The sequence below is a fragment of the Taudactylus pleione genome, unplaced genomic scaffold (genome assembly GCF_031769625.1).
Source record: "Taudactylus pleione unplaced genomic scaffold, aTauple2 ptg001179l, whole genome shotgun sequence".
In the NCBI taxonomy this organism is placed as follows: Eukaryota; Metazoa; Chordata; class Amphibia; order Anura; family Myobatrachidae; genus Taudactylus; species Taudactylus pleione.
The window spans coordinates 53698-77402 of NW_028285580.1; positions in this window are offsets into that span (position 1 = coordinate 53698).

Here is a 23705-nt window from a genome sequence, read left to right on the forward strand (position 1 = left end):
AGTGTAGTGTGTGTGGGGAGAGGGAGCAGGGTTAGGGGTAGTGTAGTGCGTGTGGGGAGTGGGAGCAGGGTTAGGGTTGTGTAGTGTGTGCGGGGAGCGGCAGCAGGGTTAGGGGTAGTGTAGTGTGTGGGGAGAGGGAGCAGGGTTAGGGGTAGTGTAGTGTGTGCAGGGAGCGGCAGCAGGGTTAGGGGTAGTGTAGGGTGTGCGGGGAGTAGGGTTAGGGGTATTGTAGTGTGTGTGGGGAGTGGCAGCAAGGTTGTCGGTAGTCTAGATTGTGCTGGGAGTGGGAGCAGGGTTAGGGGAAGTGTAGTGTGTGCGGGGAGTGGGAGCAGGGTTAGGGGAAGTGTAGTGTGTGCAGTGAGCGGCAGCAGGGTTAGGGGTAGTGTAGTGCGTGCGGGGAGTGGGAGCAGGGTTAGGGGTAGTGCAGTGTGTGAGGGGTGGGACCAGGTTTAGGGGTAGTGTAGTGTGTGTGGGGAGCGGCAGCAGGGTTTGGGGTAGTGTATTGTGTTCGGGGAGTGGGAGCAGGGGTTAGGGGTAGTGTATTGTGTGCAGGGGATTGGGAGCAGGGTTAGGGGTAGTGTATTGTGTGCTGGGAGCAGCAGCATGGTTAGGAGTAGTGTAGTGTGTGCGGGGAGTGGGAGCAGGGTTAGGGGTAGTGTAGTGTGTGAGGGGAGTGGGACCAGGGTTAGGGATAGTGTAGTGTGTGCCGGGATTGGGAGCAGGGTTAGGGGATGTGTAGTGTGTGCGGGAAGTAGCAGGAGGGCTAGGGATAGTTTAGTGTGTGCTGGGAGCGGGAGCAGGTTTAGCGATAGTGTATTGTGTGCAGGGGATTGGGAGCATGGTTAGGGGTAGTGTAGTGTGTGCGTGGAGTGGGAGCAGGGTTAGGGGTAGTGTATTGTGTGCGGGGAGTGGGAGCAGGGTTAGGGGTAGTGTGTGTGGGAAGAGGGAGCAGGGTTAGGGGTAGTGCAGTGTGTGTGAGGAGTGGGAGCAGGGTTAGGGGTAGTGTAGTGCGTGTGGGGAGTGGGAGCAGGGTTAGGGGTACTGTAGTGTGTGCGAGGAGTGGGAGCAGGGTTAGTGGTAGTGCAAGTGGGGAATGGGATCAGGGTTAGGGGTAGTGTAGGGTGTGTGGGGAGTGGGATCAGGGTTCGGGGTAGTGTAGGGTGTGTGGGGAGTGGGAGCAGGGTTAGGGGTAGTGTAGTTTGTGTGGGGAGTGGCAGCAGGATTAGGGGTAGTATACTGTATGCGGGGAGTGGGAGCAGGGTTAGGGGTATTGTAGTGTGTGTGGGGAGTGGCAGCAAGGTTGTCTGTAGTGTAGTTTGTGTGGGGAGTGGGAGCAGGATTAGGGGTAGTGTAGTGTGTGCGGGGAGTGGGAGCAGGGTTAGGGGTAGTGTATTGTGTTCGGGGAGTGGGAGCAGGGTTATGGGTAGTGTATTGTGTGCGGGGGATTGGGAGCATGGTTAGCGGTAGTGTAGCTTGTGCGGGGAGTGGGAGCAGGGTTAGGGGTAGTGTATTGTGTGCTGGTAGAGGGAGCAGGGTTAGGGGTAGTGTAGTGTGTGTGGGGAGTGGGAGTAGGGTTAGGGGTAGTGTAGTGTGTGCGGTGAGCGGGAGCAAGGATGGGGGATGTGTAGTGTGTGCGGGGAGTGGGAGAAGGGTTAGGGGTAGTGTAGTGTGTGCGGGTAGCGGCAGCAGGATTAGGGGTAGTGTAGTGTGTATGGGGAGAGGAAGCAGGGTTAGGGGTAGTGTAGTGTGTGCAGGGAGCGGCAGCAGGGTTAGGGGTAGTGTAGTGCGTGTGGGGAGTGGGAACAGGGTTAGGGGTAGTGTAGGGTGTGCGGGGAGTGGGAGTAAGGTTAGGGGTATTGTAGTGTGTGTGGGGAGTGGCAGCAAGGTTGTTGGTAGTCTAGTTTGTGCGGGGAGTGGGAGCAGGGTTAGGGGAAGTGTAGTGTGTGCGGGGAGTGGGAGCAGGGTTAGGGGTAGTGTAGTATGAGCGGGGAGTTGGAGCAGGGTTAGGGGTAGTGTAGTGTTTGCGGGGAGTGGGGAGTAGGGTTAGGGGTAGTGTAGTGTGTGCGGTGAGCGGGAGCAAGGATGGGGGATGTGTAGTGTGTGCGGGGAGTGGGAGAAGGGTTAGGGGTAGTGTAGTGTGTGCGCGGAGCGGCAGCAGGGTTAGGGGTAGTGTAGTGTGTGTGGGGAGAGGAAGCAGGGTTAGGGGTAGTGTAGTGTGTGTGGGGAGTGGGAGTAGGGTTAGGGGTAGTGTAGTGTGTGCGGGGGATTGGGAGCATGGTTAGGGGTAGTGTAGCTTGTGCGGGAAGTGGGAGCAGGGTTAGGGGTAGTGTATTGTGTGCTGGTAGAGGGAGCAGGGTTAGTGGTAGTGTAGTGTGTGTGGGGAGTGGGAGTAGGGTTAGGGGTAGTGTAGTGTGTGCGGTGAGCGGGAGCAAGGATGGGGGATGTGTAGTGTGTGCGGGGAGTTGGAGAAGGGTTAGGGGTAGTGTAGGGTGTGCGGGGAGTGGGAGTAAGGTTAGGGGTATTGTAGTGTGTGTGGGGAGTGGCAGCAAGGTTGTCGGTAGTCTAGTTTGTGCGGGGAGTGGGAGCAGGGTTAGGGGAAGTGTAGTGTGTGCGGGGAGCAGGGTTAGGGGTAGTGTAGTATGAGCGGGGAGTGGGAGCAGAGTTAGGGGTAGTGTAGTGTTTGCGGGGAGTGGGAGTAGGGTTAGGGGTAGTGTAGTGTGTGCGGTGAGCGGGAGCAAGGATGGGGGATGTGTAGTGTGTGCGGGGAGTGGGAGAAGGGTTAGGGGTAGTGTAGTGTGTGCGGGGAGCAGCAGCAGGGTTAGGGGTAGTGTAGTGTGTGTGGGGAGAGGAAGCAGGGTTAGGGGTAGTGTAGTGTGTGCAGGGAGCGGCAGCAGGGTTAGGGGTAGTGTAGTGCGTGTGGGGATTGGGAGCAGGGTTAGGGGTAGTGTAGGTTGTGCGGGGAGTGGGAGTAGGGTTAGGGGTATTGTAGTGTGTGTGGGGGAGTGGCAGCAAGGTTGTCGGTAGTCTAGTTTGTGCGGGGAGTGGGAGCAGGGTTAGGGGAAGTGTAGTGTGTGCGGGGAGTGGGAGCAGGGTTAGGGGTAGTGTAGTATGAGCGGGAAGTGGGAGCAGGGTTAGGGGTAGTGTAGTGTTTGCAGTGAGCGGCAGCAGGGGTAGGGGTAGTGTAGTGTTTGCGGGGAGTGGGAGCAGGGTTAGGGGTAGTGTAGTGTGTGAGGGGAGTGGGAGCAGGGTTAGGGGTAGTGTGTGAGGGGAGTGGGAGCAGGTTTAGGGGTAGTGTATTGTGTGCAGGGGATTGGGAGCATGGTTAGGGGTAGTGTAGTGTGTGCGTGGAGTGGGAGCAGGGTTAGGGGTAGTGTAGTGTGTGTGGGGAGAGGGAGCAGGGTTTGGGGTAGTGTAGTGCGTGTGGGGAGTGGGAGCAGGGTTAGGGGTAGTGTGTGCGGGGAGCGGCAGCAGGGTTAGGGGAAGTGTAGTGCGTGTGGGGAGTGGGAGCAGGGTTAGGGGTAGTGTAGGGTGTGCGGGGAGTGGGAGTAGGGTTAGGGGTATTGTAGTGTGTGTGGGGAGTGGCAGCAAGGTTGTCGGTAGTCTAGTTTGTGCGGGGAGTGGGAGCAGGGTTAGGGGAAGTGTAGTATGTGCGGGGAGTGGGAGCAGGGTTAGGGGTAGTGTAGTGTGTGCAGTGAGCGGCAGCAGGGTTAGGGGTAGTGTAGTGTGTGCGGGGAGTGGGAGCAGAGTTAGGGGTAGTGTAGTATGTGCGGGGAGTGGGAGCAGGGTTGGGGGTAGTGTAGTGTGTGCAGTGAGCGGCAGCAGGGTTAGGGGTAGTGTAGTGTGCGCGGGGAGTGGGAGCAGGGTTAGGGGTAGTGCAGTGTGTAAGGGGAGTGGGAGCAGGTTTAGGGGTAGTGTAGTGTGTGTGGGGAGCGGCAGCAGGGTTAGGGGTAGTGTACTGTGTGCAGGGGATTGGGAGCATGGTTAGGGGTAGTGTAGTGTGTGCGTGGAGTGGGAGCAGGGGTAGTGTAGTGTGTATGGGGAGTGGGAGTAGGGCTAGGGGTAGTGTGTGCGGGGAGCGGAGGCATGGTTGGGGGATGTGTATTGTGTGCGTGAAGTAGCAGCACGGCTAGGGGTAGTTTAATGTGTGCTGCGAGCGGCAGCAGGGTTAGGGGTAGTGTTGTGTGTGCGGTGAGTGGGAGCAGGGTTAGGGGTAGTGTATTGTGTTCGGGGAGTGGGAGCAGGGTTAGGGGTAGTGTATTGTGTGCGGGGGATTGGGAGCGTGGTTAGGGGTAGTGTAGTGTGTGCGGGGAGTGGGAGCAGGGTTAGGGGTAGTGTATTGTGTGCTGGGAACGGCAGCACGGTTAGGAGTAGTGTAGTGTGTGCGGGGAGCGGGGAGCATGGTTGGGGGATGTGTAGTGTGTGTGCGGGGAGTGGGAGCAGGGTTAGGGGTAGTGTAGTGTGTGCAGTGAGCGGCAGCAGGGTTAGGGGTAGTGTAGTGTGTGCGGGGAGTGGGAGCAGGGTTAGGGGTAGTGTAGTATGTGCGGGGACTGGGAGCAGGGTTAGGGGCAGTGTAGTGTGTGCTGTGAACGGCAGCAGGGTTAGGGGTAGTGTAGTGTGTGCGGGGAGTGGGAGCAGGGTTAGGGGTAGTGCAGTGTGTGAGGGGAGTGGGAGCAGGTTTAGGGGTAGTGTAGTGTCTGTGGGGAGCGGCAGCAGGGTTAGGGGTAGTGTATTGTGTTCGGGGAGTGTTAGCAGGGTTAGGGATAGTGTTGTGTGTGCGGGGTATTGGGAGCAGGGTTAGGGGTAGTGTAGTGTGTGCGGGGAGTGGGAGCAGGGTTAGGGGTAGTGTAGTGTGTGCAGTGAGCTGCAGCAGGGTTAAGGGTAGTGTAGTGTGTGCGGGGAGTGGGAGCAGGGTTAGGGGTAGTGTGCAGTGTGTGAGGGGAGTGGGAGCAGGTTTAGGGATAGTGTAGTGTGTATGGGGAGCGGCTGCAGGGTTAGGGGTAGTGTATTGTGTTCGGGGAGTGGGAGCAGGGTTAGGGGTAGTGTATTGTGTGCAGGGGATTGGGAGCAGGGTTAGGGGTAGTGTATTGTGTGCTGGGAGCAGCAGCATGGTTAGGAGTAGTGTAGTGTGTGCGGGGAGTGGGAGCAGCGTTAGGGGTAGTATAGTGTGTGAGGGGAGTGGGACCAGGGTTAGGGTTAGTGTAGTGTGTGCGGGGGATTGGGAGCAGGGTTAGGGGAAGTGTAGTGTGTGTGGGAAGCAGCAGGGCTAGGGATAGTTTAGTGTGTGCTGGGAGCGGGAGAATGTTAGGGGTAGTGTAGTGGTAGTGTAGTGCGTGTGGGGACTGGGAGCAGGGTAAGGGGTAGTGTAGTGTGTGCAAGTAGCGGCAGCAGGGTTAGGGGTAGTGCAGTGCGTGTGGGGAATGGGATCAGGGTTAGGGGTAGTGTAGGGTGTGTGGGGAGTGGGATCAGGGTTAGGGGTAGTGTAGGTTGTGTGGGGAGTGGGAGCAGGGTTAGGGGTAGTGTAGTTTGTGTGGGGAGTGGCAGCAGGATTAGGGGTAGTATACTGTATGCGGGGAGTGGGAGCAAGGTTAGGGGTATTGTAGTGTGTGTGGGGAGTAGCAGCAAGGTTGTCGGTAGTGTAGTTTGTGCTGGGAGTGGGAGCAGGGTTAGGGGTAGTGTAGTGTGTGCGGGGAGTGGGAGCAGGGTTATGGGTAGTGTATTGTGTTCGGAGAGTGGGAGCAGGGTTAGGGGTAGTGTATTGTGTGCGGGGGATTGGAAGCATGGTTAGGGGTAGTGTAGCTTGTGCGGGGAGTGGGAGCAGGGTTAGGGGTAGTGTATTGTGTGCTGGGAGTGGAAGCAGGGTTAGGGGTAGTGTAGTGTGTGGGGAGTAGGGTTAGGGGTAGTGTAGTGTGTGCGGGTAGCGGGAGCAAGGATGGGGAATGTGTAGTGGGTGCGGGGAGTGGGAGCAGGGTTAGGGGTAGTGTGTGCGTGGAGCGGCAGCAGGGTTAGGGGTAGTGTAGTGTGTGTGGGGAGAGGGAGCAGGGTTAGGGGTACTGTAGTGTGTGCAGGGAGCGGCAGCAGGGTTAGGGGTAGTGTAGTGTGTGCAGGGAGTGGGAGCAGGGTTAGGGGTAGTGTTGTGTGTTCGTGGAGTGGGAGCAGGGTTAGGGGTAGTGTATTGTGTGCTGGGAGTGGGAACAGGGTTAGGGGTAGTGTAGTGTGTGGGGGGAGAGGGAGCAAGGTTAGGGGTTGTGTAGTGCGTGTGGGGAGTGGGAGCAGGGTTAGGGGGGGTAGTGTAGTGTGTGCGGGGAGCGGCAGCAGGGTTAGGGGTAGTGTAGTGCGTGTGGGGAGTGGGAGCAGGGTTAGGGGTAGTGTAGGGTGTGCGGGGAGTGGGAGTAGGGTTAGGGGTATTGTAGTGTGTGTGGGGAGTGGCAGCAAGGTTGTCGGTAGTCTAGTTTGTGCGGGGAGTGGGAGCAGGATTAGGGGAAGTGTAGTGTGTGCGGGGAGTGGGAGCAGGGTTAGGGGTAGTGTAGTGTGTGCAGTGAGCGGCAGCAGGGTTAGGGGTAGTGTAGTGTGTGCAGGGAGTGGGAGCAGGGTTAGGGGTAGTGTAGTGGGTGCAGTGAGCGGCAGCAGTGTTAGGGGTAGTGTAGTGTGTGCAGAGAGTGGGAGCAGGGTTAGGGGTAGTGTGCAGTGTGTGAGGGGAGCGAGAGCAGGTTTAGGGGTAGTGTATTGTGCGTGGGGAGCGGCAGCAGGGTTAGGGGTAGTGTATTGTGTTCGGGGAGTGGGAGCAGGGTTAGGGGTAGTGTATTGTGTGCCGGGGATTGGGAGCAGGGTTAGGGGTAGTGTATTGTGTGCTGGGAGCAGCATAATGGCTAGGAGTAGTGTAGTGTGTGCGGGGAGTGGGAGCAGGGTTAGGGGTAGTGTAGCGTGTGAGGGGAGTGGGACCAGGGTTAGGGATAGTGTAGTGTGTGCGGGGGATTGGGAGCAGGTTGAGGGGATGTGTAGTGTGTGTGGGAAGCAGCAGCAGGGCTAGGGATAGTTTAGTGTGTGCTGAGAGCGGGAGCATGTTAGGGGTAGTGTAGTGGTAGTGTAGTGCGTGTGGGGAGTGGGAGCAGGGTTAGGGGTAGTGTGTGCAAGTAGCGGCAGCAGGGTTAGGGGTAGTGTAGTGCGTGTGGGGAATGGGATCAGGGTTAGGGGTAGTGTAGGGTGTGTGCGGAGTGGGATCAGGGTTAGGGGTAGTGTAGGTTGTGTGGGGAGTTGGAGCAGGGTTAGGGGTAGTGTAGTTTGTGTGTGGAGTGGCAGCAGGATTAGGGGTAGTATACTGTATGCGGGGAGTGGGAGCAGGGTTAGGGGTATTGTAGTGTGTGGGGAGTGGCAGCAAGGTTGTCGGTAGTGTCGTTTGTGCGGGGAGTGGGAGCAGGGTTAGGGGTAGTGTAGTGTGTGCGGGGAGTAGGAGCAAGGTTATGGGTAGTGTATTGTGTTCGGGGAGTGGGAGCAGGGTTAGGGGTAGTGTATTGTGGGCAGGGGATTGGGAGCATGGTTAGTGGTAGTGTAGCTTGTGCGGGGAGTGGGAGCAGGGTTAGGGGTAGTGTATTGTGTGCTGGGAGTGGGAGCAGGGTTAGGGGTAGTGTAGTGTGTGTGGGGAGTGGGAGTAGGGTTAGGGGTAGTGTAGTGTGTGCGGGGAGCGGGAGCAAGGATGGGGAATGTGTAGTGTGTGCGGGGAGTGGGAGCAGGGTTAGGGGTAGTGTAGTGTGTGCCGGCAGCGGCAGCAGGATTAGGGGTAGTGTAGTGTGTGTGGGGAGAGGGAGCAGGGTTAGGGGTAGTGTAGTGTGTGCAGGGAGCGGCAGCAGGGTTAGGGGTAGTGTAGTGCGTGTGGGGAGTGGGAGTAGGGTTAGGGGTATTGTAGTGTGTGTGGGGAGTGGCAGCAAGGTTGTCGGTAGTCTAGTTTGTGCGGGGAGTGGGAGCAGGGTTAGGGGAAGTGTAGTGTGTGCGGGGAGTGGGAGCAGGGTTAGGGGCAGTGTAGTATGTGCGGGGAGTGGGAGCAGGGTTAGGGGTAGTGTAGTGTGTGCAGTGAGCGGCAGCAGGGTTATGGGTAGTGTAGTGTGTGTGGGGAGTGGGAGCAGGGTTAGGGGTAGTGTAGTGTGTGAGGGGAGTGGGAGCAGGTTTAGGGGTAGTGTATTGTGTGCAGGGGATTGGGAGCATGGTTAGGGGTAGTGTAGTGTGTGCGTGGAGTGGGAGCAAGGATGGGGAATGTGTAGTGTGTGCGGGGAGTGGGAGCAGGGTTAGGGGTAGTGTAGTGTGTGCGGGGAGCGGCAGCAGGGTTAGGGGTAGTGTAGTGTGTGTGGGGAGAGGGAGCAGGGTTAGGGGTAGTGTAGTGTGTGCAGGGAGCGGCAGCAGGGTTAGGGGTAGTGTAGTGTGTGTGGGGAGTGGGAGCAGGGTTAGGGGTAGTGTAGGGTGTGCGGGGAGTGGGAGTAGGGTTTGGGGTATTGTAGTGTGTGTGGGGAGTGGCAGCAAGGTTGTCGGTAGTCTAGTTTGTGCGGGGAGTGGGAGCAGGGTTAGGGGAAGTGTAGTGTGTGCGGCTAGTGGGAGCAGTGTTAGGGGTAGTGTAGTATGTGCGGGGAGTGGGAGCAGGTTTAGGGGTAGTGTTGTGTGTGCAGTGAGCGGCAGCAGGGTTAGGGGTAGTGTAGTGTGTGCGGGGAGTGGGAGCAGGGTTAGGGGTAGTGTAGTGTGTGAGGGGAGTGGGAGCAGGTTTAGGGGTAGTGTATTGTGTGCAGGGGATTGGGAGCATGGTTAGGGGTAGTGTAGTGTGTGCGTGGAGTGGGAGCAGGGTTAGGGGTAGTGTATTGTGTGCTAGGAGTGGGTGCAGGGTTAGGGGTAGTGTAGTGTGTGTGGGGAGAGGGAGCAGGGTTAGGGGTAGTGTAGTGCGTGTGGAGAGTGGGAGCAGGGTTAGGGGTAGTGTAGTGTGTGTGGGGAGCGGCAGCAGGGTTAGGGGTAGTGTAGTGCGTGTGGGGAGTGGGAGCAGGGTTAGGGGTAGTGTAGGGTGTGCGGGGAGTGGGAGTAGGGTTAGGGGTATTGTAGTGTGTGTGGGGAGTGGCAGCAAGGTTGTTGGTAGTCTAGTTTGTGCGGGGAGTGGGAGCAGGGTTAGGGGTAGTGTAGTGTGTGCGGGGAGAGGGAGCAGGGTTAGGGGTAGTGTAGTGTGTGCATTGAGCGGCAGCAGGGTTAGGGGTAGTGTAGTGTGTGCGGGGAGTGGGAGCAGGGTTAGGGGTAGTGTAGTATGTGCGGGGAGTGGGAGCAGGGTTGGGGGTAGTGTAGTGTGTGCAGTGAGCGGCAGCAGGGTTAGGGGTAGTGTAGTGTGTGCGGGGAGTGGGAGCCGGTTTAGGGGTAGTATAGTGTGTGTGGGGAGCGTCAGCAGGGTTAGGGGTAGTGTATTGTGTTCGTGGAGTGGGAGCAGGGTTAGGGGTAGTGTATTGTGTGCAGGGGATTGGGAGCATGGTTAGGGGTAGTGTAGTGTGTGCGTGGAGTGGGAGCAGGGTTAGGGGTAGTGTATTGTGTGCTGGGAGTGGGAGCAGGATTAGGGGTAGTGTAGTGTGTGTGGGGAGTGGGAGTAGGGCTAGTGGTAGTGTGTGCGGGGAGCGGAGGCATGGTTGGGGGATGTGTAGTGTGTGCGTGAAGTAGCAGCAGGGCTAGGGGTAGTTTAATGTGTGCTGGGAGCGGGAGCATGTTAGGGGTAGTGTAGTGTGTGTGGGGAGTGGGAGCAGGATTAGGGGTAGTGTAGTGTGTGCGGGGAATGGGAGCAGGGTTAGGGGTAGTGTAGTGTGTGTGGAGAGGGAGCAGGGTTAGGGGTAGTGTAGTGTGTGCAGGGAGCGGCAGCAGGGTTAGGGGTGGAGTGGGAGCAGGGTTAGGGGTAGTGTAGGGTGTTCGGGGAGAGGGAGTAGGGTTATGGGTAGTGTAGTGTGTGCTTGGAGCGGCAGCAGGGTTAGGGGTAGTGTAGTGTGTGCTTGGAGCGGCAGCAGGGTTAGGGGTAGTGTAGTGTGTGTGGGGAGAGGGAGCAGGGTTAGGGGTAGTGTAGTGTGTGCAGGGAGCGGCAGCAGGATTAGGGGTAGTGTAGTGTGTGCAGGGAGTGGGAGCAGGGTTATGGGTAGTGTAGTGTGTTCGTGGAGTGGGAGCAGGGTTAGGGGTAGTGTATTGTGTGCTGGGAGTGGGAGCAGGGTTAGGGGTAGTGTAGTGTGTGGGGCGAGAGGGAGCAGGGTTAGGGGTAGTGTAGTGCGTGTGGGGAGTGGGAGCAGGGATAGGGGTAGTGTAGTGCGTGTGGGGAGTGGGAGCAGGGTTAGGGGTAGTGTAGGGTGTTCGGGGAGTGGGAGTAGGGTTAGGGGTATTGTAGTGTGTGTGGGGAGTGGCAGCAAGGTTGTCGGTAGTCTAGTTTGTGCGGGGAGTGGGAGCAGGGTTAGGGGAAGTGTAGTGTGTGCGGGGAGTGGGAGCAGGGTTAGGGGTAGTGTAGTGTGTGCAGTGAGCGGCAGCAGGGTTAGGGGTAGTGTAGTGTGTGCGGGGAGTGGGAGCAGGGTTAGGGGTAGTGTAGTGGGTGCAGGGAGCGGCAGCAGGGTTAGGGGTAGTGTAGTGTGTGCAGGAAGTGGGAGCAGGGTTAGGGGTAGTGTAGTGTGTGTGGGGAGTGGGAGCAGGGTTATGGGTAGTATAGGGTGTGCGGGGAGTGGGAGTAGGGTTAGGGGTATTGTAGTGTGTGTGGGGAGTGGCAGCAAGGTTGTCGGTAGTCTAGTTTGTGCGGGGAGTGGGAGCAGGATTATTGGTAGTGTAGTGTGTGCGGGGAGTGGGAGCAGGGTTAGGGGTAGTGTAGTGGGTGCAGTGAGCGGCAGCAGTGTTAGGGGTAGTGTAGTGTGTGCAGAGAGTGGGAGCAGGGTTAGGGGTAGTGTGCAGTGTGTGAGGGGAGCGGGAGCAGGTTTAGGGGTAGTGTAGTGTGTGTGGGGAGCGGCAGCAGGGTTAGGGGTAGTGTATTGTGTTCGGGGAGTGGGAGCAGGGTTAGGGGTAGTGTAGGGTGTTCGGGGAGTGGGAGTAGGGTTAGGGGTATTGTAGTGTGTGTGGGGAGTGGCAGCAAGGTTGTCGGTAGTCTAGTTTGTGCGGGGAGTGGGAGCAGGGTTAGGGGAAGTGTAGTGTGTGCGGGGAGTGGGAGCAGGGTTAGGGGTAGTGTAGTGTGTGCAGTGAGCGGCAGCAGGGTTAGGGGTAGTGTAGTGTGTGCGGGGAGTGGGAGCAGGGTTAGGGGTAGTGTAGTGGGTGCAGGGAGCGGCAGCAGGGTTAGGGGTAGTGTAGTGTGTGCAGGAAGTGGGAGCAGGGTTACGGGTAGTGTAGTGTGTGTGGGGAGTGGGAGCAGGGTTATGGGTAGTATAGGGTGTGCGGGGAGTGGGAGTAGGGTTAGGGGTATTGTAGTGTGTGTGGGGAGTGGCAGCAAGGTTGTCGGTAGTCTAGTTTGTGCGGGGAGTGGGAGCAGGATTAGGGGTAGTGTAGTGTGTGCGGGGAGTGGGAGCAGGGTTAGGGGTAGTGTAGTGGGTGCTGTGAGCGGCAGCAGTGTTAGGGGTAGTGTAGTGTGTGCAGAGAGTGGGAGCAGGGTTAGGGGTAGTGTGCAGTGTGTGAGGGGAGCGGGAGCAGGTTTAGGGGTAGTGTAGTGTGTGTGGGGAGCGGCAGCAGGGTTAGGGGTAGTGTATTGTGTTCGGGGAGTGGGAGCAGGGTTAGGGGTAGTGTATTGTGTGCAGGGGATTGGGAGCAGGGTTAGGGGTAGTGTATTGTGTGCTGGGAGCAGCAGCATGGTTAAGAGTAGTGTAGTGTGTGCGGGGAGTGGGAGCAGGGTTAGGGGTAGTGTAGTGTGTGAGGGGAGTCGGACCAGGGTTAGTGTAGTGTGTGCGGGGGATTGGGAGCAGGGTTAGGGGATGTGTAGTGTGTGTGGGAAGCAGCAGCAGGGCTAGGGATAGTTTAGTGTGTGCTGGGAGCGGGAGCATGTTATGGGTAGTGTAGTGGTAGTGTAGTGCATGTGGGGACTGGGAGCAGGGTAAGGGGTAGTGTAGTGTGTGCAAGTAGCGGCAGCAGGGTTAGGGGTAGTGCAGTGTGTGTGGGGAATGGGATCAGGGTTAGGGGTAGTGTAGGGTATGTGGGGAGTGGGATCAGGGTTAGGGGTAGTGTAGGTTGTGTGGGGAGTGGGAGCAGGGTTAGGGGTAGTGTAGTTTGTGTGGGGAGTGGCAGCAGGATTAGGGGTAGTATACTGTATGCGGGGAGTGGGAGCAAGGTTAGGGGTATTGTAGTGTGTGTGGGGAGTAGCAGCAAGGTTGTCGGTAGTGTAGTTTGTGCGGGGAGTGGGAGCAGGGTTAGGGGTAGTGTAGTGTGTGCGGGGAGTGGGAGCAGGGTTATGGGTAGTGTATTGTGTTCGAAGAGTGGTAGCAGGGTTAGGGGTAGTGTATTGTGTGCGGGGGATTGGAAGCATGGTTAAGGGTAGTGTAGCTTCTGCGGTGAGTGGGAGCAGGGTTAGGGGTAGTGTATTGTGTGCTGGGAGTGGGAGCAGGGTTAGGGGTAGTGTAGTGTGTGTGGGGAGTAGGGTTTGGGGTAGTGTAGTGTGTGCGGGTAGCGGGAGCAAGGATGGGGAATGTGTAGTGGGTGCGGGGAGTGGGAGCAGGGTTAGGGGTAGTGTGTGCGTGGAGCGGCAGCAGGGTTAGGGGTAGTGTAGTGTGTGTGGGGAGAGGGAGCAGGGTTAGGGGTAGTGTAGTGTGTGCAGGGAGCGGCAGCAGGGTTAGGGGTAGTGTAGTGTGTGCAGGGAGTGGGAGCAGGGTTAGGGGTAGTGTATTGTGTGCTGGGAGTGGGAGCAGGGTTAGGGGTAGTGTAGTGTGTGTGGGGAGTAGGGTTTGGGGTAGTGTAGTGTGTGCGGGTAGCGGGAGCAAGGATGGGGAATGTGTAGTGGGTGCGGGGAGTGGGAGCAGGGTTAGGGGTAGTGTGTGCGTGGAGCGGCAGCAGGGTTAGGGGTAGTGTAGTGTGTGTGGGGAGAGGGAGCAGGGTTAGGGGTAGTGTAGTGTGTGCAGGGAGCGGCAGCAGGGTTAGGGGTAGTGTAGTGTGTGCAGGGAGTGGGAGCAGGGTTAGGGGTAGTGTTGTGTGTTCGTGGAGTGGGAGCAGGGTTAGGGGTAGTGTATTGTGTGCTGGGAGTGGGAGCAGGGTTAGGGGTAGTGTAGTGTGTGGGGGGAGAGGGAGCAAGGTTAGGGGTTGTGTAGTGCGTGTGGGGAGTGGGAGCAGGGTTAGGGGGGGTAGTGTAGTGTGTGCGGGGAGCGGCAGCAGGGTTAGGGGTAGTGTAGTGCGTGTGGGGAGTGGGAGCAGGGTTAGGGGTAGTTTAAGGTGTGCGGGGAGTGGGAGTAGGGTTAGGGGTATTGTAGTGTGTGTGGGGAGTGGGAGCAAGGTTGTCGGTAGTCTAGTTTGCGGGGAGTGGGAGCAGGATTAGGGGAAGTGTAGTGTGTGCGGGGAGTGGGAGCAGGGTTAGGGGTAGTGTAGTGTGTGCAGTGAGCGGCAGCAGGGTTAGGGGTAGTGTAGTGTGTGCAGGGAGTGGGAGCAGGGTTAGGGGTAGTGTAGTGGGTGCAGTGAGCGGCAGCAGTGTTAGGGGTAGTGTAGTGTGTGCAGAGAGTGGGAGCAGGGTTAGGGGTAGTGTGCAGTGTGTGAGGGGAGCGAGAGCAGGTTTAGGGGTAGTGTATTGTGTGTGGGGAGCGGCAGCAGGGTTAGGGGTAGTGTATTGTGTTCGGGGAGTGGGAGCAGGGTTAGGGGTAGTGTATTGTGTGCCGGGGATTGGGAGCAGGGTTAGGGGTAGTGTATTGTGTGCTGGGAGCAGCAGAATGGCTAGGAGTAGTGTAGTGTGTGCGGGGAGTGGGAGCAGGGTTAGGGGTAGTGTAGCATGTGAGGGGAGTGGGACCAGGGTTAGGGATAGTGTAGTGTGTGCGGGGGATTGGGAGCAGGGTGAGGGGATGTGTAGTGTGTGTGGGAAGCAGCAGCAGGGCTAGGGATAGTTTAGTGTGTGCTGAGAGCGGGAGCATGTTAGGGGTAGTGTAGTGGTAGTGTAGTGCGTGTGGGGAGTGGGAGCAGGGTTAGGGATAGTGTAGTGTGTGCAAGTAGCGGCAGCAGGGTTAGGGGTAGTGTAGTGCGTGTGGGGAATGGGATCAGGGTTAGGGGTAGTGTAGGGTGTGTGGGGAGTGGGATCAGGGTTAGGGGTAGTGTAGGTTGTGTGGGGAGTGGGAGCAGGGTTAGGGGTAGTGTAGTTTGTGTGTGGAGTGGCAGCAGGATTAGGGGTAGTATACTGTATGCGGGGAGTGGGAGCAGGGTTAGGGGTATTGTAGTGTGTGTGGGGAGTGGCAGCAAGGTTGTCGGTAGTGTAGTTTGTGCGGGGAGTGGGAGCAGGGTTAGGGGTAGTGTAGTGTGTGCGGGGAGTAGGAGCAAGGTTATGGGTAGTGTATTGTGTTCGGGGAGTGGGAGCAGGGTTAGGGGTAGTGTATTGTGGGCAGGGGATTGGGAGCATGGTTAGTGGTAGTGTAGCTTGTGCGGGGAGTGGGAGCAGGGTTAGGGGTAGTGTATTGTGTGCTGGGAGTGGGAGCAGGGTTAGGGGTAGTGTAGTGTGTGTGGGGAGTGGGAGTAGGGTTAGGGGTAGTGTAGTGTGTGCGGGGAGCGGGAGCAAGGATGGGGAATGTGTAGTGTGTGCGGGGAGTGGGAGCAGGGTTAGGGGTAGTGTAGTGTGTGCCGGCAGCGGCAGCAGGATTAGGGGTAGTGTAGTGTGTGTGGGGAGAGGGAGCAGGGTTAGGGGTAGTGTAGTGTGTGTGGGGAGCGGCAGCAGGGTTAGGGGTAGTGTAGTGTGTGTGGGGAGTGGAAGCAGGGTTAGGGGTAGTGTAGGGTGTGCGGGGAGTGGGAGTAGGGTTTGGGGTATTGTAGTGTGTGTGGGGAGTGGCAGCAAGGTTGTCGGTAGTCTAGTTTGTGCGGGGAGTGGGAGCAGGGTTAGGGGAAATGTAGTGTGTGCGGCTAGTGGGAGCAGGGTTAGGGGTAGTGTAGTATGTGCGGGGAGTGGGAGCAGGGTTAGGGGTAGTGTAGTGTGTGCAGTGAGCGGTAGCAGGGTTAGGGGTAGTGTAGTGTGTGCGGGGAGTGGGAGCAGGGTTAGGGGTAGTGTAGTGTGTGAGGGGAGTGGGAGCAGGTTTAGGGGTAGTGTATTGTGTGCAGGGGATTGGGAGCAGGGTTAGGGGTAGTGTAGTGTGTGTGGGGAGCGGCAGCAGGGTTAGGGGTAGTGTAGTGCGTGTGGGGAGTGGGAGCAGGGTTAGGGGTAGTGTAGGGTGTGCGGGGAGTGGGAGTGGGGTTAGGGGTATTGTAGTGTGTGTGGGGAGTGGCAGCAAGGTTGTTGGTAGTCTAGTTTGTGCGGGGAGTGGGAGCAGGGTTAGGGGTAGTGTATTGTGTGCTGGGAGTGGGTGCAGGGTTAGGGGTAGTGTAGTGTGTGTGGGGAGAGGGAGCAGGGTTAGTGGTAGTGTAGTGCGTGTGGAGAGTGGGAGCAGGGTTAGGGGTAGTGTAGTGTGTGTGGGGAGCGGCAGCAGGGTTAGGGGTAGTGTAGTGCGTGTGGGGAGTGGGAGCAGGGTTAGGGGTAGTGTAGGGTGTGCGGGGAGTGGGAGTAGGGTTAGGGGTATTGTAGTGTGTGTGGGGAGTGGCAGCAAGGTTGTTGGTAGTCTAGTTTGTGCGGGGAGTGGGAGCAGGGTTAGGGGTAGTGTAGTGTGTGCGGGGAGAGGGAGCAGGGTTAGGGGTAGTGTAGTGTGTGCATTGAGCGGCAGCAGGGTTAGGGGTAGTGTAGTGTGTGCGGGGAGTGGGAGCAGGGTTAGGGGTAGTGTAGTATGTGCGGGGAGTGGGAGCAGGGTTGGGGGTAGTGTAGTGTGTGCAGTGAGCGGCAGCAGGGTTAGGGGTAGTGTAGTGTGTGCGGGGAGTGGGAGCCGGTTTAAGGGTAGTGTAGTGTGTGTGGGGAGCGGCAGCAGGGTTAGGGGTAGTGTATTGTGTTCGTGGAGTGGGAGCAGGGTTAGGGGTAGTGTATTGTGTGCAGGGGATTGGGAGCATGGTTAGGGGTAGTGTAGTGTGTGCGTGGAGTGGGAGCAGGGTTAGGGGTAGTGTATTGTGTGCTGGGAGTGGGAGCAGGATTAGGGGTAGTGTAGTGTGTGTGGGGAGTGGGAGTAGGGCTAGTGGTAGTGTGTGCGGGGAGCGGAGGCATGGTTGGGGGATGTGTAGTGTGTGCGTGAAGTAGCAGCAGGGCTAGGGGTAGTTTAATGTGTGCTGGGAGCGGGAGCATGTTAGGGGTAGTGTAGTGTGTGTGGGGAGTGGGAGCAGGATTAGGGGTAGTGTAGTGTGTGCGGGGAATGGGAGCAGGGTTTGGGTAGTGTAGTGTGTGTTGAGAGGGAGCAGGGTTAGGGGTAGTGTAGTGTGTGCAGGGAGCGGCAGCAGGGTTAGGGGTAGTGTAGGGTGTGCGGGGAGAGGGAGTAGGGTTAGGGGTATTGTAGTGTGTGTTTGGAGTGGCAGCATGGTTGTCGGTAGTGTAGTCTGTGCGGGGAGTGGGAGCAGGGTCAAGGGAAGTATAGTGTGTGAGGGGAGTGGGAGCAGGGTTAGGGGTAGTGTAGTGTGTGCAGGGAGTGGGAACAGGGTTAGGGGTAGTGTAGTGTGTGTGTGTGGAGAGGGAGCAGGGTTAGGGGTAGTGTAGTGTGTGTGTGGAGAGGGAGCAGGGTTAGGGGTAGTGTAGTGCGTGCAGGGAGCGGCAGCAGGGTTAGGGGTAGTGTGGGGAGTGGGTGCAGGGTTAGGCTTAGTGTAGGGTGTGCGGGGAGTGGGAGTAGGGTTAGGGGTATTGTAGTGTGTGTGTGGGGAGTGGCAGCAAGGTTGTCGGTAGTCTAGTTTGTGCGGGGAGTGGGAGCAGGGTTAGGGGTAATGTAGTGTGTGCAGTGAGCGGCAGCAGGGATAGGGGTAGTGTAGTGTGTGCGGGGAGTTGGAGCAGGGTTAAGGGTAGTGTATTGTGTGCGGGGGATTGGGAGCGTGGTTAGGGGTAGTGTAGTGTGTGCGGGGAGTGGGAGCAGGGTTAGGGGTAGTGTATTGTGTGCTGGGAATGGCAGCACGGTTAGGAGTAGTGTAGTGTGTGCGGGGAGCGGGAGCATGGTTGGGGGATGTGTAGTGTGTGTGCGGGAAGCAGCAGCAGGGCTAGGGGTAGTTTAGTGTGTGCGGGGAGTGGGAGCAGGGCTAGGGGTAGTGTAGTGTGTGCAGGGAGCAGTAGCATGGTTAGGGGTAGTGTAGTGTGTGAGGGGAGTGGCAGCAGGGTTAGGGGTTGTGTAGTGCGTGTGGGAAGTGGGAGCAGGGTTAGGGTTAGTATAGTGTGTGCGGGGAGTGGGAGCAGGGCTAGGGGTAGTGTTGGGTGTGCTGGGAGCAGCAGCAGGGTTAGGGGTAGTGTAGTGCTGTGGGGAGTGGGAGCAGGGCAATGGGTAGTGTAGTGTGTGCAGGGAATGGGAGCAGGGTTAGGGGTAGTATAGTGTGTGCGGGGAGTGGGAGCAGGGCTAAGGGTAGTATAGTGTGTGCTGGGAGCAGCAGCAGGGTTACGGGTAGTGTAGTGCATGTGGAGGGTGGGAGCAGGGCTAGGGGTAGTGTAGTGTGTGCGGGGAGTGGGAGCAGGGCTAGGGGTAGTATAGTGTGTGCGGGGACTGGGAGAAAGGCATACTTGCTTACTTTTTGAAAACTAGTTTCAGAGAGATTATAGTCGGTCGCTGTTGAGGGTGTGCCATGCTCCTCCCAAAGGAGTGTCTAGCTTCATCAATGTTATCGGTGGTTGACATCGATGGTATGAAACTATCGCCTGAACCATCAATGTTTTCATCTACCGATGGTCATCCCTGTTTTAATACGGGCAGCGGGCCAATCAGGGAGAGGGGCTTTGTGGGCCGTGTCGGGTGGCGGAGCTTAGCTCCAGTGTACCATCGATGGCAAAACCATCAACCAACGGTGGTCAACCATCAATGTTTTTTTAACCATCGATAGTTGACTGCCATCCCATTTCAACAGTGGGTGCTCCAGACAGGGCGTGCAATCAGAATGCCGGCCGCTGAGATTCCGGCGGTGAGAATGCACTTGTCAGAATACCAGTGCCGACATCCCGACTGCCTGCATCCTGAAGGTACGTACTGGTGTTAGGGGGAGGGTTAGACTTTGGGTAAGGGGATAGGATTAGGCACTGGGGGAGGTTAGGTTTAGGCTATAGGGAGGAAGGGTTAGGTTTAGGGGTAGAGTTAGGGGTTAACTTAGACTTACTTATCTGGGGGCATCGGCATTCTAAACTTGTCAGGATGCCGGTGTCGGGGTTTCTGACTGCCGAGTGCCAGCATCCCGTACCCAATCCCTTAACTAGGACACATTGGCCAAATGAAATAGGGTGAGAGTTTAGATAATGTGAGAGTTTAACAGTAACTCTCACATTGGTCGAGTTTTATCTTCAAAATGGGAAAATATCTGGATGAGAGTTTAAATCGTGAGAGTTTTTCGAGTCTAAAAACATGTGAGTTTATAATGGCTGAGTTTAAAAAGTGTGAGAGCTTACTGCTAAACTCTCACATTTTCTAAATTCTCACTCTATTACATTTAGCCCATGAACTGGTTTCTGTGTTCTTTAAATTTTTTTTACTTTGAAGTACAAATAAAAAAATAATTTCCCATTGGATTTACAAAGAATGTCAATTTTGTCCTCTGTCATTCTCATAAATAATAATATATAATTATAATAATATATATTTTAATTGAATTTGTTTTTAATGATGCAGTTATGTGGATTATATTTATACAATAGCTACATGATATTAATTCACTTTTAGATATGATACTGTGGGCTTTATTTAACAACGAGTTTTATCACTCACGAGTGATAAAACTCGCTGCATATGATAAATGGTGCTCCAGCCAATCAGCTACACACAACTTGTGGTGGCCAGCGGCTAGTATTCAGATTCCAGACATCGCGCATCATGTAGTCCTATCATCCGGTCCCTATCTCATCATGACTTGTGCATGCCCAGACAGCATTCCCTATGGGGAATCCAGGGTGCTGTCAAACCATCTGGGGTAGCGGGAGACTCTGCAGTGATGCAGGGGAGTAGGTGTGGTACCCTATATTCTGTACTAGTATGCCCCTCCATATGTGTAAATACATATGTTAAAATTGTACAATTATTTTAATTCAGATATAGTAGTGGCTGTTATATGTTCTTTATATTACTGTATTTTGTCCCAGTGCTGTGTCCCCTCTTTGTGTGCTTTCACCAACATCCCACCCCTCCAGAGTGTGAGTTACAGCGGCCGGTGAGGAGCTGGGTTGGATCAGGGGAGACCAGCGGCGCCCATTCATTCAACACATATATAGAAAGCAGGCAGGCTGGAGGTGGGTGTGAGGGCGAATCACGGCTGAACAGAGGATACAAGTGCCAGCCTTCACTGCATATCCCTCAGTGCCAACGGGAGGTCCGGAGGCAGGAGCGGTGGTGGATCTAGGTGGATTTATCCAAGGAGGTGGGGCAGCTAGTATTCAGACTGGATTCCCTACGAGACAGTGGGGAATCCGGGATTTTGTTAAACAGGGTTAGGGGTAGTTTAGTGTAGAACCCAGAGGCTTCTATAGGCAACACAATCTATAGCTGGCTTTGCAATCCTGGGAGGAAATTCAAGTGAAAAAAACAAGAGCATAACAGACATGTTTTGAGTGTAGTATTTTAGGATCAAATATATCAGTTAAAATGATATAATACAAATAAAGGCATTCTACTAACAATGAGAGTGCCTTCCAAGCACTAAAGCACATCATATGCATGGTAAGGGGTGTTAATCTATTATACTAGTGTTAGTTACCTCTGTCTTTGCAGACAGTTACGGACAGTTAAGAACAAATGAAAGAAAAATCATTACATCATAATAAGAGGAATATTTAATTATTTTCAAAGTTGCAGTTAAGGAGCATGAGAAGTCATTGCCGTCAGTGGGATTGCCGGCTGGCTGGACCTGGCGTCTACACATTGATGGAAATGTTCCATGACTTTAATCTCAGCATTCAGAACTTTGCAATTGTGGAATTCAGAGCAGTAGTGATATTATCTTACATTGTGCAGTTTCATAGATAATAGTTGTCTGCCTTTGTCCTCATTGGGAAATCCAGAAGCCTCATTGCAGTGTGGTGGGAAAACGCTTGTGATCAGCTAATGGGACTCACTGTCATTTCAGGCCATAGTCATTCAGCATTAGGGATAGCCAATGGTAGGTTAACCATCAATGGACTTCATTGATGTTACAATTGGTGGTTGATATCAATGGTATGAAAATATCACCTGACCATCAATGTTTTCATCTACCGATGGTCATCCCTGTTTTAATACGGGCAGCGGGCCAATGAGGGAGAGGGGCTTTGTGGGCCGTGTCGGGCGGCGTAGCTAAGCTCCAGTGTACCATCCATGGCAAAACCATCAACCAGCGGTGGTCAACCATCAATGTTTTTTTAACCATCGATAGTCGACTGCCATCCCAATTCAGCAGTGGGTGCTCCAGGCGGGGGTGCGGTCAGAATCCCGGCTGCTGAGATTCCGGCGGTGAGAATGCACTTGTCAGAATACCAGCGCCGACATCCCGACTGTCTGCATCCCAAAGGTACGTACTGGGATTAGGGGGAGGGTTATAGTTTGGGAAAGGGGATAGGGTTAGGCACTAGGGGGAGGTTAGGTTTAGGCTGTGGGGAGGAAGGGTTAGGTTTAGGGGTAGAGTTAGGGGTTAACTTAGACTTACTTACCTGGGGGCGTCGGCATTCTAACCTGGTCAGGATGCTGGTGTCGGGGGTTCTGACCGCCGAGATCCCGAGCGCCAGCATCCCGTGCCCAATCCCTGAACGAGGACACAAATGGCCAAATGTAATAGGGTGAGAGTTTAGATAATGTGAGAGTTTAGCAGTAACTCTCACATTGGTCGAGTTTTATCTACAAAATGGGAAAACATCTCGAGAGTTTAAATCGTGAGAGTTTTTCGAGTCTAAAAACATGTGAGTTTATAATTGCCGAGTTTAAAAAGTGTGAGAGTTTACTGCTAAACTCTCACATTTTCTAAATTCTCACTCTATTACATTTAGCCCAGGGATGGGGAACCTCTTGCTCGGGAACCTTTTAAGGCCCTCGGAATCAGGGGTGTATCTAGCTATTGGCCAGGATGGCACTTGCCAGGGGCGCCTGCTGGAGGAGGGGCGCCACCTGACAGTGCCACCCTCTGCCGGGGATAGAATCACTACACTCCATCCCACCATAACACTTTAATGTCACCCTAATGTGCAGCGCGGCACCCTAAAGTAAGAAGACTACATGTCCCAGGGTGCAGCGCAGCGGTCAAAGCCACGTGTGTGTTGAGGAAGTGGTGGATTGGCTGCAGCAGTGCTCTGGGCTGGCGGCGGTATGGAGACTGCGCCGGCTGTGGTATGGAGATTGATGCGCCCTCATCTTCATAAAATACTTTGTCCATGTGACTTCCCCAACCTTGGTGTCTGGGGGAGCTCCCGGGTCTGTAACCTGTACACCATCCTCTTTCATCACTGCACGGCGGCAGCTGGCGCTGAGCGATCCCTGTGCTCCCTCCACACCCTTTGATGCCAGTTTCCCCTCCTGTGCGTCTCACGTTCTGCGTAAGTTTGTCACCTCCTATGTGTATCATCTCCTGTGTGTGTCACCTATGTGTGTGTATCATCTCCTGTGTGTGTCACCTCCTATGTGTGTGTATCACCTTCTCTGTGTATCATCTCCTGTGTGTCTCACCTCCTATATGTGTGTGTCACCTTGTGTGTGTGTGTGTCTCACCACCTGTGTGTGTGTCTCACCTCCTATGTGTGTGTGTCACCTCGTGTGTGTGTGTGTGAGTCACGTCCTTTATATGTCTCTTCCTATGTGTGTTTGTGTCACCTCTGTGTGTCACCTCCAGTTTGTGTGTCACCTTCTGTGTGTCATCTCCTGTGTGTGTGTCACCTTCTGTGTGTCATCTCCTGTGTGTGTGTCACCTCCTGTGTGTGTCACCTATATGTGTATGTCACCTCCTGTGTGTGTGAGCTCCTGTGTGTGTCACCTTCTCTGTGCCACCTCCGATGTGTGTGTATCACCTTCTGTGTGTGTGTGTCACCTTCAGTGTGTGTCATCCAGGGTTGTATCTACCCCTAGACCAGGATGCCACTCACCATGTTTGCTGGCAGTAATCTTTATTTTGTCTTTTGTTTTTCCGAAAATATGGGTCCGTGGGGAAGGGGGGGGGCGGCAGTCCCTTTCTTTGCCAGGGGCGCTTGGACCCCTAGATACACCCCTGCTCGGAATCATTTGGTCTGGCCCTCTGAGCTTTTCTCTGCTAGCCTCATTTGGCTAGCGTGGTGCCTAGAATGGCACCCTGCACCCAGAATCTATGCAGCAGTGCCACCTGGAGCGTCCTTAAGATGCTTCAGACAGTCACACCGCTGCCCTTACAGCTCCCAGGAACATCCTCAGAATGCTCCAGGCATTGCTGTAATCACAGGCGATTGTGGCCCCGCCCCTGTGTGACCATGCGGAGGGGGCATGGCCTGAACCAGGCCAGCAAATAATATTATATATATATCAAAATGGCCCTCGGCAAAAAAAAGGTTCCCCACCCCTGATTTAGCCCATGAACTGGTTTCTGTGTTCTTTACATTTTATTTTACATTGAAGTACAAATAAAAAAATAATTTCCCATTGGATTTACAAAGAATGTCAATTTGTCCTCTGTCATTCTCATAAATTATAATATATAATTATAATAATGTATATTTTAATTTAATTTGTTTTTCATGATGCAGTTATGTGGATTATATTTATACAATACGGTAGCTACATGATATTAATTCACTTTTAGATATGATACTTTATTTATCAACGAGTTTTATCACTCATGAGTGATAAAACTCGCTGCATATGATAAATGGTGCTCCAGCCAATCAGCTGATTGGCTGGAGAACCATTTATCATATGTAACGAGCATTATCACTCGTTGTGAGTAATAAAACTCGTTGATACATGAGGCCCACGTAAGAGGTCAATTGATTTAGAGTAGGGGTGTGCATCGGCCACTTTTCGTGTTTTGTGTGTTTTCGAGGTAGCTGGATGACTATGCTAAGCGACACAAGTGGGCGGCACAAACATGTGGCCCATCTAGGAGTGGCACTGGAGTGGCAGGCTGGATGGCAGTTTGAAAAACTAGGCCCCAAAGAGTACATAATGCAAATAAAAAGTGAGGCGCAAGATAGAATTGTCTTTGGGATTATGTTGTATAAACAGGACATGCACACTTTGACAAACCAATCATTTCAGCGCCAGGGTCTGCCACACAACTGTGGCTGAAATTATTGGTTCATTTGGGCACCCACAAAACAAGCTGACAATTAATCTGTCCCTGCACAAACTGGCTCTGCAGAGGCAAGATGTCGTCCTCATCCTCATCCACCGATTCCTCACCTTCGTCAGTATTGTGGACATCCTCATCCTCACAGAGAATTAATTTGTCCCTGCTGGAATCTACCACCACAGGTCCCTCTGTACTTTCTGGAGGCTGGTCTTCCCGAAACAATCGATAATCATTTTGATGAACATCATCTTTTCCACGTTTTGTGGAAGCAACCTCTTACG